We start from the raw sequence: 13,129 nt of genomic DNA on the forward strand, positions 1-13,129 counted from the left end.
ACTAGATGTCGAAGTCCTCTCGCGGTGACAAGGAGAAACTCCGAATTTACCGACTTAAAAAAATTAATTCCCTATTTCGAGAAGACTAAGGTATCGACACAGGGTGCGTTCCGTTATGCACTGCAAGTACTGGCACTATGACGTCATGCAAGTGTACTGTTGACAGCGTTCCTTTTTAATTTTGTGCACTTTGAAGCTACTGCAAAATAGTAAAACGGAACGCACTACATTACGCTTTCAGCAGACTTTTAACTAACCTTTTTCGCTAATAATCATCGAATGAAAAATTGGTGAAATGGATAATACCATTATTGCATTAATTACATATAATTTAATCGAGAATATATATGATTCGAGTGAGTCATCAAGTGAAAGCGATTTGGAAATGGAATTAATAAATGAAATGAGACGACAAATTAAAATACCTAGAATAAAATGTAAAAATTACGTTAAAAATATTGTATCATTATATTCAGATATGGAATTTAAAAGTTAGTTCCATCGTACACATGGAGGTAGCCATCTTGATTACTGCGAGTGCTTTACCTCGCCGGTTGCAGTAATCGCAACAGGAAATAACGTCAAAATTAATGACGTCATATACTCATGATAGTACTTTCGCAGTGCACTGCTATCTATATCGGAACGCTATTGGTAGTACTGTCAGTACTTGCAGTGCATAACGGAACGCACCCACAGATTAATAGCAGAGAGAAAGATGAGAGCGGCCAGGCCGGCGTTTTGGCTGTTACCGTTTTTACGGGACTGCTTGAAGCGCCCCTCGCACCCGTTTTTAATATCGGAACTAACTGCACACCCATTTTCTGGCAGGGTCGATAAAGTTTGTATTTGGTGCGAGTCCGTGCTACGCCCATAATTTTCGTGTTAACACAGTATCACGTATTCATTCTGTATATGTGCGATCTTTTCTCTTTATTTATATATATATATATATATATATATGTATTTATATAATTTGTATAAAAACTAAAATATAATTATTAAAATATATATATATATGTATATGTGTAATGAAATATATAAATCTTATTTTAATTAAAATAAAAAGAACGATTAATTGTTCGACCACCTGGATTTTGGAATGTAATTTTTAATATATATTATATTATATTTAATATTTATCGCCGCTTCTATTAATATGAAGTGCAATGTCAACGTGCAATAATGTACAATTATTTATAAAGTTTCCATGCCTAATGTATCATGCCGGTATAAAAGAACGTCAAGTAGCATGCGTAGCCGAGCAACTAAGATGACGAGCTGAAATCGTGGACATTTCAAGTTCAAACCCCTGCCTTTTTCAGATTTTTTTTTCACTTTTTTCAAATAAGTTATTATGTGTATAAATGTGTAATAATCAATATATCATTATTTGATAATTTTTTTTGTAATGGAACAAAATAAATTATTTTTTAATTCTGCAAGGAATTTAATTATTAATGCAAACGCCCACACACATAATTTAGATATTCAATTTTTTTTAGTTCAAATGTTTCTTGCAATCTGTATACGACAATCAGTCCACTCGCTGTGCCACAGATTGCATCGCATAATACGCTCAGAGTTATAATACGATAGAGATCGCTTTACGCTGTTTTTCCTTGAAATAAATAAATTTTACGTGTTGTGTACGCGTGTTTAGTATATTTGTTTCTTTCATATTAATTTTAACTATAATTAGTTTTTTAATTAAGATTATTTTAGTGTTAGTTGTTTATTTGTTAGTGTCCTGTTTTCTTTAATTTCGCATTTTTTAATTTTCTTTTTTTTTGGTGTTGGTGCTAATTATTATTTTTATTTTACAATATCAAGTAAACACCGGTTTTACGATAAATGTGTGTATTTAAATTGCACAAATATTAGGACAAAAGATGGAAAACGTTTATTTCGATTTCCATTACAAACGGGTGCGAGACATGATTTATGGTTACGCAATAGTGGTGAGTTTATAAAATTGATTTACTTATTTATATCAATATATAATATATATTGATATGATATATGAAACAAATATATATATATTCTTTGTTTTTTTTAATAAAATATGTCAGATATTATGTATGTTTACGTATGGATTACGTTGAAGTGTTTCTTTGCCGCGTTTTTCTGATCTCGCCGAACGGTTCGCGAATCCTGTGCGAATAAAAAACGATGCGCGTGTGTGTGTGCGTGCGATTGTGATGATCAGTTTCAGTTCGTCTTCAACGCTTGACGAGAGAAGAGGTCCCGAACTGCTGTAAGTTTATAAAAACATATTTTTGTATAACACATTAGAACGATTTTATATTATTTTTTTTGTCTAGAAAACGTTATATTAATAACCGTTATGAAAACGATCTCGACGACGGTCGTCACCGGCATCGTACGCCGTCGTCGAGATCGTTTTTATAACGGTTATTAATATAACGTTTTCTAGACAAAAAAAATAATATAAAATCGTTCTAATGTGTTATACAAAAATATGTTTTTATAAACTTACAGCAGTTCGGGACCTCTTCTCTCGTCAAGCGTTGAAGACGAACTGAAACTGATCATCACAATCGCACGCACACACACACGCGCATCGTTTTTTATTCGCACAGGATTCGCGAACCGTTCGGCGAGATCAGAAAAACGCGGCAAAGAAACACTTCAACGTAATCCATACGTAAACATACATAATATCTGACATATTTTATTAAAAAAAACAAAGAATATATATATATATATTTGTTTCATATATCATATCAATATATATTATATATTGATATAAATAAGTAAATCAATTTTATAAACTCACCACTATTGCGTAACCATAAATCATGTCTCGCACCCGTTTGTAATGGAAATCGAAATAAACGTTTTCCATCTTTTGTCCTAATATTTGTGCAATTTAAATACACACATTTATCGTAAAACCGGTGTTTACTCGACATTGTAAAATAAAAATAATAATTAGCACCAACACCAAAAAAAAAAGAAAATTAAAAAATGCGAAATTAAAGAAAACAGGACACTAACAAATAAACAACTAACACTAAAATAATCTTAATTAAAAAACTAATTATAGTTAAAATTAATATGAAAGAAACAAATATACTAAACACGCGTACACAACACGTAAAATTTATTTATTTCAAGGAAAAACAGCGTAAAGCGATCTCTATCGTATTATAACTCTGAGCGTATTATGCGATGCAATCTGTGGCACAGCGAGTGGACTGATTGTCGTATACAGATTGCAAGAAACATTTGAACTAAAAAAAATTGAATATCTAAATTATGTGTGTGGGCGTTTGCATTAATAATTAAATTCCTTGCAGAATTAAAAAATAATTTATTTTGTTCCATTACAAAAAAAATTATCAAATAATGATATATTGATTATTACACATTTATACACATAATAACTTATTTGAAAAAAGTGAAAAAAAAATCTGAAAAAGGCAGGGGTTTGAACTTGAAATGTCCACGATTTCAGCTCGTCATCTTAGTTGCTCGGCTACGCATGCTACTTGACGTTCTTTTATACCGGCATGATACATTAGGCATGGAAACTTTAAATAATTGTACATTATTGCACGTTGACATTGCACTTCATATTAATAGAAGCGGCGATAAATATTAAATATAATATAATATATATTAAAAATTACATTCCAAAATCCAGGTGGTCGAACAATTAATCGTTCTTTTTATTTTAATTAAAATAAGATTTATATATTTCATTACACATATACATATATATATATATTTTAATAATTATATTTTAGTTTTTATACAAATTATATAAATACATATATATATATATATATATATATAAATAAAGAGAAAAGATCGCACATATACAGAATGAATACGTGATACTGTGTTAACACGAAAATTATGGGCGTAGCACGGACTCGCACCAAATACAAACTTTATCGACCCTGCCAGAAAATGGGTGTGCAGTTAGTTCCGATATTAAAAACGGGTGCGAGGGGCGCTTCAAGCAGTCCCGTAAAAACGGTAACAGCCAAAACGCCGGCCTGGCCGCTCTCATCTTTCTCTCTGGTTCAAGTCTACGAAATTTAGCACGGACTCGAACCAGGGGCAAAGTGTGTCGGTAAGGGGCAAAGTCTATCGCACGAAGATGGCGGTCTCTTCTTTAGGCAGGCCTTTGGCGATCTGTCTATTAATCTGTGGTATTGATTAACTTTTTCTTCTCTGCTGTAGCTCAAACGGGAATGCCAAAGGTCTACTTTTACCGGCCGAACCGATTATATTTTGTCACAACCAAGAAGTTTCTATTGCGTTAAGGGTCGACAGGTCGGTCGGCCAAACTCCGAATTGATGTTGGAGACCTCGCGCGGTGACAACGCGAAACTCCGATTTCAATGTTGCCAACGCCGAGAAACCAATTCTCGGGTTTTATGTAGTGGTGCATGTCTGTACACGTACATACACCATTGCATTGCTCACGCGGACGCACCGTAGAGAGACAAGGACCGATAATCACGTGTTCTTGTTCCTCTACCGTGCCGGTATACGCGAGATGCCGCCTGAAAATGCTTTCTGGCCTTCCGTAGCAGAAGGCAGTAGCGTAGCAAGGCTAATAAGTACCTACTTTTTATAAATTTTATATATCCTTATGCACATATGTGCGTATATATATATATATATATATATATATATATATATTATATAAGGGATATGTTGATTATTCTTGATTTCTTTTTGATTATTGATGCTATTGTATAATTTGCTCCAATAACTTGTAACGTGAAAGAACGTACCGTTGAGTAATATATAATCGATCAATGCAAGGATGTTCAGTATATCATCCAGTAAATTAGAGTTCAAATATATCAATATCAATTTTTTTATAATACAATATATATATATATATATATATATATATATATTGGAATATAGAAAAATGATAAAATATATTTCGGCGATTTAAAAATTTTTTAATATATTGAAAATATTTTTACTACATATATATAAGTGTAAAATAATTCAGAAAATAAATTTAATAAAAATCTACATACCAGCTGTGTGCATGTGTGCAATTGATTTATTGAAATTTATTTACGGAAGTATTTTGCATTTATATATTTATAGTGTGTGTAGTTGTAAAATGATTAAAATATTTTCAATATCAAATTTTTAAGTTTATCGCTATATAAAAAATATATTTCTATGATTTTCTATATTCTAATATATTATAAAAAAATTGATATTGATATATTTGAACTCAAGTTTTTTACGTGATTAAATATTCTTGCATTGAGCCATCATACGTTACTCGTAAGTTCTTTCATATCTGTATATATATATATATATATATATATATATATACACTTATATATATATATATATATTATATATATATAATATTTCATTTATTTATAAAATACATTTTTAATTCATATTCAACCTGAATGATATTTTCTATATGTTTATGCTATCCTCCGATCTATCCCTAACAAATTAGGAGGTGTAATTGCATTATTATCATCAATTATTATCTTATATTTTTTACCTCTAATTTCTATAAAATTTAATTCATTATCATTTTATCCTTTAAATCAATATTTATTTTGAATTTTCATTAATATTTTTATTCTATTAACATGAGCAGGAGCTCAACCTTTTATCATTATTAGACAAATTTTATCATTATGTTACTTTCTTTATTTTATCTTATTACCTTTCCTAATAAAAATTTGAGATTTAATTATTTTTAAATAAATATTTTAAAATTTATTATTATAAATAAATTTAACATATTAAAAATAATTATATTTAATATTTAAATTTTTTATAAATTACTATTAAATTAAGTTAATAATCTTGAATTTAAGTTTATGTTTTGAAAACATATTAAAGAAATTTTAATTTTCTATTAACTTTTAAATATTTAATTTTTTTTACTAAATTATTATTAATAATATAAATTTAAATCCAAAAATTAATAAAATATAAACCAAAATTATTGGTAAAATAATTTTCCAACATAAATATATTAATTTATCATATTGTATTCGAGGAAGTATTCCATGTATACAAATTACTATTCTACATAAAATATTAATTAAAATAAAAGTTAAAATTATTGAATATTTTAATAAATTCCTAAATATATAAATTCTAATTAATCTAAAAAAATAATTATTCCATATTCAGATAAAAAAATTAATGTAAACCCACCCCTAAAATATTCAATATTAAATCATCTGACTAACTTTCGATAAAATCTATAGGACTTCGATTTAATTCAGCTAAAATCCTAATAAACACTATAATAAACAAAGGATATAAAACTACTATATATCATAAATAAAATTGATAATTAATAAAATCAAAAAAAGAATATCTCTCTCTTATTAATATAATAACTAAAATAATTAAAATAAATCTTACTTCATATGATAATATTTGTGAAACTGATCGTATTGCTCCTATTATTGAATAAATCGAATTAGCTGATCATCCCATAAAAATTATAATATACCCTCTAATAGTTATAAAAACAATTATTAATAAAATAGAATAATTTAAAAAATAAATATTAGTAATGTAAGGAAATACTAATCATATTATTATTAAAACAAATCTAATTATAGGACATAAATAAAAAAATTATAATTAGATTTATATACATAAAATAATTCTTTATTAAGTAATTTAATAGCATCACTAAAAGATTGAAATAATCCTATAAATCCCACCTTATTAGGTTCTTTACGAATTTGTACATATCTTAAAATTTTTCGTTCCAATAAAGTTAAAAAAGCTACCCCAACTAATATAATTAATAACAAAATTAACAATCTTAATATATTTAACGCACTATAAAAATATAATCTTAAATTTTGACAAATTATTACTTGTATAACTTTTTTCTATTATACATCATTAAAATTCTAAATTTAATACACTTAAATTTTGCCAAAGTAATTTTATTTATTTACATATATTTGATCAATTAAATTTATTCATTAAAAAAAATATAATTTAAAAAAAAGTCCTTTTGTACAAAATTTTCTTAATTTTATTATAGATAGAAACCGATCTGGCTTACACCGATCTGAACTCAAATCATGTAAAATTAAAATCATTAAAAAAAATATAATTTAAAAAAAAGTCCTTTTGTACAAAATTTTCTTAATTTTATTATAGATAGAAACCGATCTGGCTTACACCGATCTGAACTCAAATCATGTAAAATTTTATTAGTCGAACAGACTAAAATATTAAACTTCTTTATTTAATTTTTATTTTAATTCAACATCGAGGTCGCAATCATTTTTATTAATATGATCTTTCTAAAAATCTTACGCTGTTATCCCTAAGGTAATTAATTTTTATAATAATTATTATAAAAAAAAAATTTTCTTAATTTAATAATCAATCCTTTATAAAAATTTCATTAATTAATGTTAAAATTATCTTTAAATTAAAGTTCATTTTATTTAATTATCCTCCCAATAAAATATAATCATTAAAATAAAATTTATTTCCTTAAATAAAAAAATTATATTAAATTTAATAGGGTCGTCTCGTCCCATAATTTCTTTTAAGAATTTTAACTTAAAATTTAAATTTTAAATCTACAAGTTAAAACAGCTTTAATCAATTCCTTCATTCCAGTTTTCATTTAAAAAACAATTGATTATGCTACCTTTGCACCGTCAATATACTGCGGCTATTTAAAAATCACTGAGCAGAAATAATTTTAAATTATTATCAAAAAAACATGTTTTTGTTAAACAAGTAAATTAATGAAAATTAATGTGTATATGCATTACAATATATTCAATACAATATTCTCTTAATTTGAACGAAAATTATAAATAACTTATGCGTAACATATATTTTATTTGGACTCCTAAATAAAAAATATATTATATTATTTGCAAAAAATAAGATGAAATATTTTTTATTGGAATAGTCTCAACTGCTCTTTTAGCTGAATGTTTAGAAGCAATGAAAAAAAGGATCGAAAATCGAGGATCTACGAAAAATTTAAGTACATTTCTAAGATTTTTTTATATGATATAAAAAAAATATATGGTATATAAATTGATTTTTTAATTTTTTTATTAATTTTTAATTACACACACACACACACAAATAGATTCTTATTATTTAAAATAGTTTTTATTTTTGTTCTTTATTTACATATGCATACATATACAAAAAAATAAAAATAATATGATAGCCTTTTTGCTGACATTATCTCTCAATATTTGCATCCGTGTGCTCACGTATTAGTTTTTGTACCTACATGGACGCTACTACATATGCGATGTAAGAGAGACAAAGATGGAATGATGCTCTCTCCTTGTCAAGCAGTCAGCATGTTACCACAGAAATTTCCCCTGCTCCTTATGAATCTAGTGAGAATCTTATCGTCCAGATATTTCATAAAATAAGTGACATAACTTCGTGAATTTTTTTTTAATATATTCTTTATATAATAAAGCAGTCCTCTAAAAGGCCGGATTTTACATTTTCGCTCTTAAAAATTTATAATAAATGAAATACGGACTCGCGGCTAACCCAACCTTACCCGTTCCTAGCTGTGCATTCCCCCAAGTTTATTAAAAATTTTTATTTTTATCTTTTTTTCATAAAATAGCTCTTTAGAGGACTACAAATGAGCTTACTGATTAAGAATATCCTAAATTTAATAAGATTCATTCAATATTTTCGCTAATATCTGGAAAATAAGAATCCGTAATTCCCGGCCGGCCGATAGGCGTCTCCACCATGTCGCCTGTCGACCCTTAATAAGATTCATTCAGTAGTTTCGCTAATATCTGGAATATAAGAATCTCTAATTCCCGGCCGGCCGATAGGCGTCTCTACCATGTCGCCTGTCGACCCTTAAGGGTCGGCAGTACACCCAGGCAAACTTCCGAATTGATATTGGAGACCTCGTGCGGTGACAACGCGAAACTCCGGTTTCAGTGTTGCCAACGCCGAGAAACCAATTCTCGGGTTTTATGTAGTGGTGTATGTCTGTACACGTACATACACCACTGCATCGCTCACGCGGACGCACGTAAGAGAGACAAGGACCGATAATCACGTGTTCTCCTTGTTCCTCTACCGTGCCGGTATACGCGAGATGCCGCCTAAAATGCTTTCTGGCCTTCCGTAGCAGAAAGCAGTAACGTAGCAAGACTAATAAGCACCCACTTTTTGTAAATTGTATATATGGTTATGCACATATGTGCATAACGTATATATATAACATATATATATATATATATATATATATATATATATATTATATAAGGGATATGTTGATTATATTCTTGATTTCTTTTTGATTATTGATGCTATTGTATAATTTGCTCCAAATACTTATAACGTGAAAGAACGTTGAGTAATGTATAATCAATGCAAGGATGTTCAGTATATCATCCAGTATATAAATTAGAGTTCAAATATATCAATATCAATTTTTTTATAATATATATATATATATTAGAATATAGAAAAATGATAAAAAAATATATTTCGGCGATTTAAAAATTTTTTAATATATTGAAAATATTTTTACTACATACACTATATATAAGTGTAAAATAATTCAGAAAATAAATTTAATAAAAATCTACATACCAGCTGTGTGCATGTGTGCAATTGATTTATTACTTGAAATTTATTTACGGAATTATTTTGCATTTATATATTTATAGTATGTGTAGTTGTAAAATGATTAAAATATTTTCAATATCAAATTTTTAAGTTTATCGCCTATATAAAAAATATATTTCTATGATTTTCTATATTCCAATATATTATAAAAAAATTGATATTGATATATTTGAACTCAAGTTTTTTACGTGATTAAATATTCTTGCATTGAGCCATCATACGTTACTCGTAAGTTCTTTCACGTCATAAGTACTTATGTAGCAGAGAGAAAGAAATGAGAGTTATACAATGTAACATCAATAATCTTATATATTATAATCTTATATATTATATATATATAATATTTCATTTATTTATAAAAAACATTTTATAAATAAGTAAAATATTATACAGACAATGTACAAGATGTTCAGTTTGTGCCATAACAAGCTTCAATCAATAATTATTACTCCAATGAGTATAATTCACAATAATTTTTATATAATATAATAAGTATTTGAATATATAAAAATATTTTTAAAAATTTGTTTTAAAAATTAATTGAAAAAGAATATTTAAAATATTTTTTTATATTTAAAATATTCTTTTCCTCAATTAATCTTAAAAAAAATATTTTTAAATATTTAAAAATATTTAAAATACTATATATTATATAAAAATAATTGTTGATTATTATATTGGATTATTAATTGAATGAAGCTAGAGCTTTTAATATGGCTTTTAATACTGCTTGACAAGGAGAGAGCATCATTCCATCTTTGTCTCTCTTACATCGCATATGTAGTAGCGTCCATGTAGGTACAAACACTAAAAAATATTAAATTTAATTTTTTTATTGTTTTGAATAATTTTATCATTAATATACTTATTTTCAGAACTATTTCAATTTTTATTTCATACTTATGTTTATATAAATTATAAATTAAAAACATATCAAAAATGTAATACATATTAATAAAATGCAAATACATATAAAAATTAATTATAAAATGTCATCTTAAAATAGTTTTTATTTTTGTTCTTTATTTACATATGCATACATATACAAAAAAATAAAAATAATATGATAGCCTTTTTGCTGACATTATCTCTCAATATTTGCATCCGTGTGCTCACGTATTAGTGTTTGTACCTACATGGACGCTACTACATATGCGATGTAAGAGAGACAAAGATGGAATGATGCTCTCTCCTTGTCAAGCAGTCAGCATGTTACCACAGAAATTTCCCCTGCTCCTTATGAATCTAGTGAGAATCTTATCGTCCAGATATTTCATAAAATAAGTGACATAACTTCGTGAATTTTTTTTTAATATATTCTTTATATAATAAAGCAGTCCTCTAAAAGGCCGGATTTTACATTTTCGCTCTTAAAAATTTATAATAAATAAAATACGGACTCGCGGCTAACCCAACCTTACCCGTTCCTAGCTGTGCATTCCCCCAAGTTTATTAAAAATTTTTATTTTTATCTTTTTTTCATAAAATAGCTCTTTAGAGGACTACAAATGAGCTTACTGATTAAGAATATCCTAAATTTAATAAGATTCATTCAGTAGTTTCGCTAATATCTGGAATATAAGAATCTCTAATTTCCGGCCGGCCGATAGGCGTCTCTACCATGTCGCCTGTCGACCCTTAATAGAATAACAAATGCTTTTCCACGATTAAAGTTAAGGGTCGACAGGCGATATGGTAGAGACGCCTATCGGCCGGCCGGGAATTAGAGATTCTTATATTCCAGATATTAGCGAAACTACTGAATGAATCTTATTAAGGGTCGGCAGTACACCCAGGCAAATTCCGAATTGATATTGGAGACCTCGTGCGGTGACAACGCGAAACTCCGGTTTCAGTGTTGCCAACGCCGAGAAACCAATTCTCGGGTTTTATGTAGTGGTGTATGTCTGTACACGTACATACACCACTGCATCGCTCACGCGGACGCACGTAAGAGAGACAAGGACCGATAATCACGTGTTCTCCTTGTTCCTCTACCGTGCCGGTATACGCGAGATGCCGCCTAAAAATGCTTTCTGGCCTTCCGTAGCAGAAAGCAGTAACGTAGCAAGACTAATAAGCACCCATTTTTGTAAATTTTATATATGCTTATGCACATATGTGGATATATTATTTATATATAAATATATATATATATATAAAATATACTAATTTACTCTCAATTATATATGCTACTGTTATTATTTATCATTAGACAATTATAAAACAGAGGTTATAGATTTGGTCTGACTACACTGGCCTCAAATTAAAGTTGTATATATATTTATTTTAACGTTTCGACCATACGGGATGTGGTCCTTTTCAAAAATACAGATTGGAATATCAGAGAGTTACAGCATTTCGTCTTTAAGATGTAAGCGCAAATTATGATTCGGAGAGATTTAACTTGTCAAATAATAAAATATATAAAATAAATTATAAAACATATACATATATAATTTGTAGTGCTATATATATATGTTTTATAATTGTCTAATGATAAATAATAACAGTAGCATAATTGAAAGTAAATTAGTCTACAATGTTAGACACGGGTACTTGTTAGATTTGATAATTTATTGCTTATACTTTTTCGAGAGACAAGAATAAGAGAACGAATATATAAATTATTATTAGCTTGTATAGCAATCATAGATTGACGAATATGCGTTGGTTATTCTTGATTTCTTTTCTATTATTGATATTATTGTATAATTTGCTCTATAAATACTTATAACATAAAAGAACTTATGTCGAGTAATAAGGATGTTCAGTATGTATCACCCAGTAAATTATTAGAGTTCAAATATATCAATATCAATTTTTTAATAATATATTGGAATACAGAGAAATGATAAAAAAATATATTTCGGCAATAAAAATTTTATAAATATATTGAAAATATTTTTACTACACGCGCGCGTGCACACACACACACACACACACACACACACACACACACACATACACACTATATAAATGCAAAATAATACAGAAAATAAATTTTTAATAAAAATCAACATACCAGCTATTTGTGTGTGCATATGTAGCTGCAAGCATGCAACGGATTTATTACTTGATAAATTTATTTACGGACTTATTTTGCATTTATATATATATATATATATATATATATATATATATATATATATATATAGTGTATGTAATTGTAAAAATGATTAAAATATTTTCAATATTTAAAAATTTTCAAGTTTATCGCCTTATATTTCTATAATTTTTCTATATTCTAATGTAAAAAAATTGATATTGATATATTTGAACTCAAGTTTTTTACGTGATTGAATATTATTGCATTGAGCCATCATACGTTACTCGTAAGTTCTTTTACGTTATAATAGTGTTTATGTAGCAGAGAGAAAGAGATAAGAGAGAGATTATACAATATAACTTCAATAATCGAAAAAAATCACGATAACGCTATTGTCATATCTATGTGTGTGCATATATATAA

This window comes from Nylanderia fulva, unplaced genomic scaffold (genome assembly GCF_048542155.1).
Source record: "Nylanderia fulva isolate GAGA-0341 unplaced genomic scaffold, ASM4854215v1 Scaffold435, whole genome shotgun sequence".
Lineage (NCBI taxonomy): Eukaryota > Metazoa > Arthropoda > Insecta > Hymenoptera > Formicidae > Nylanderia > Nylanderia fulva.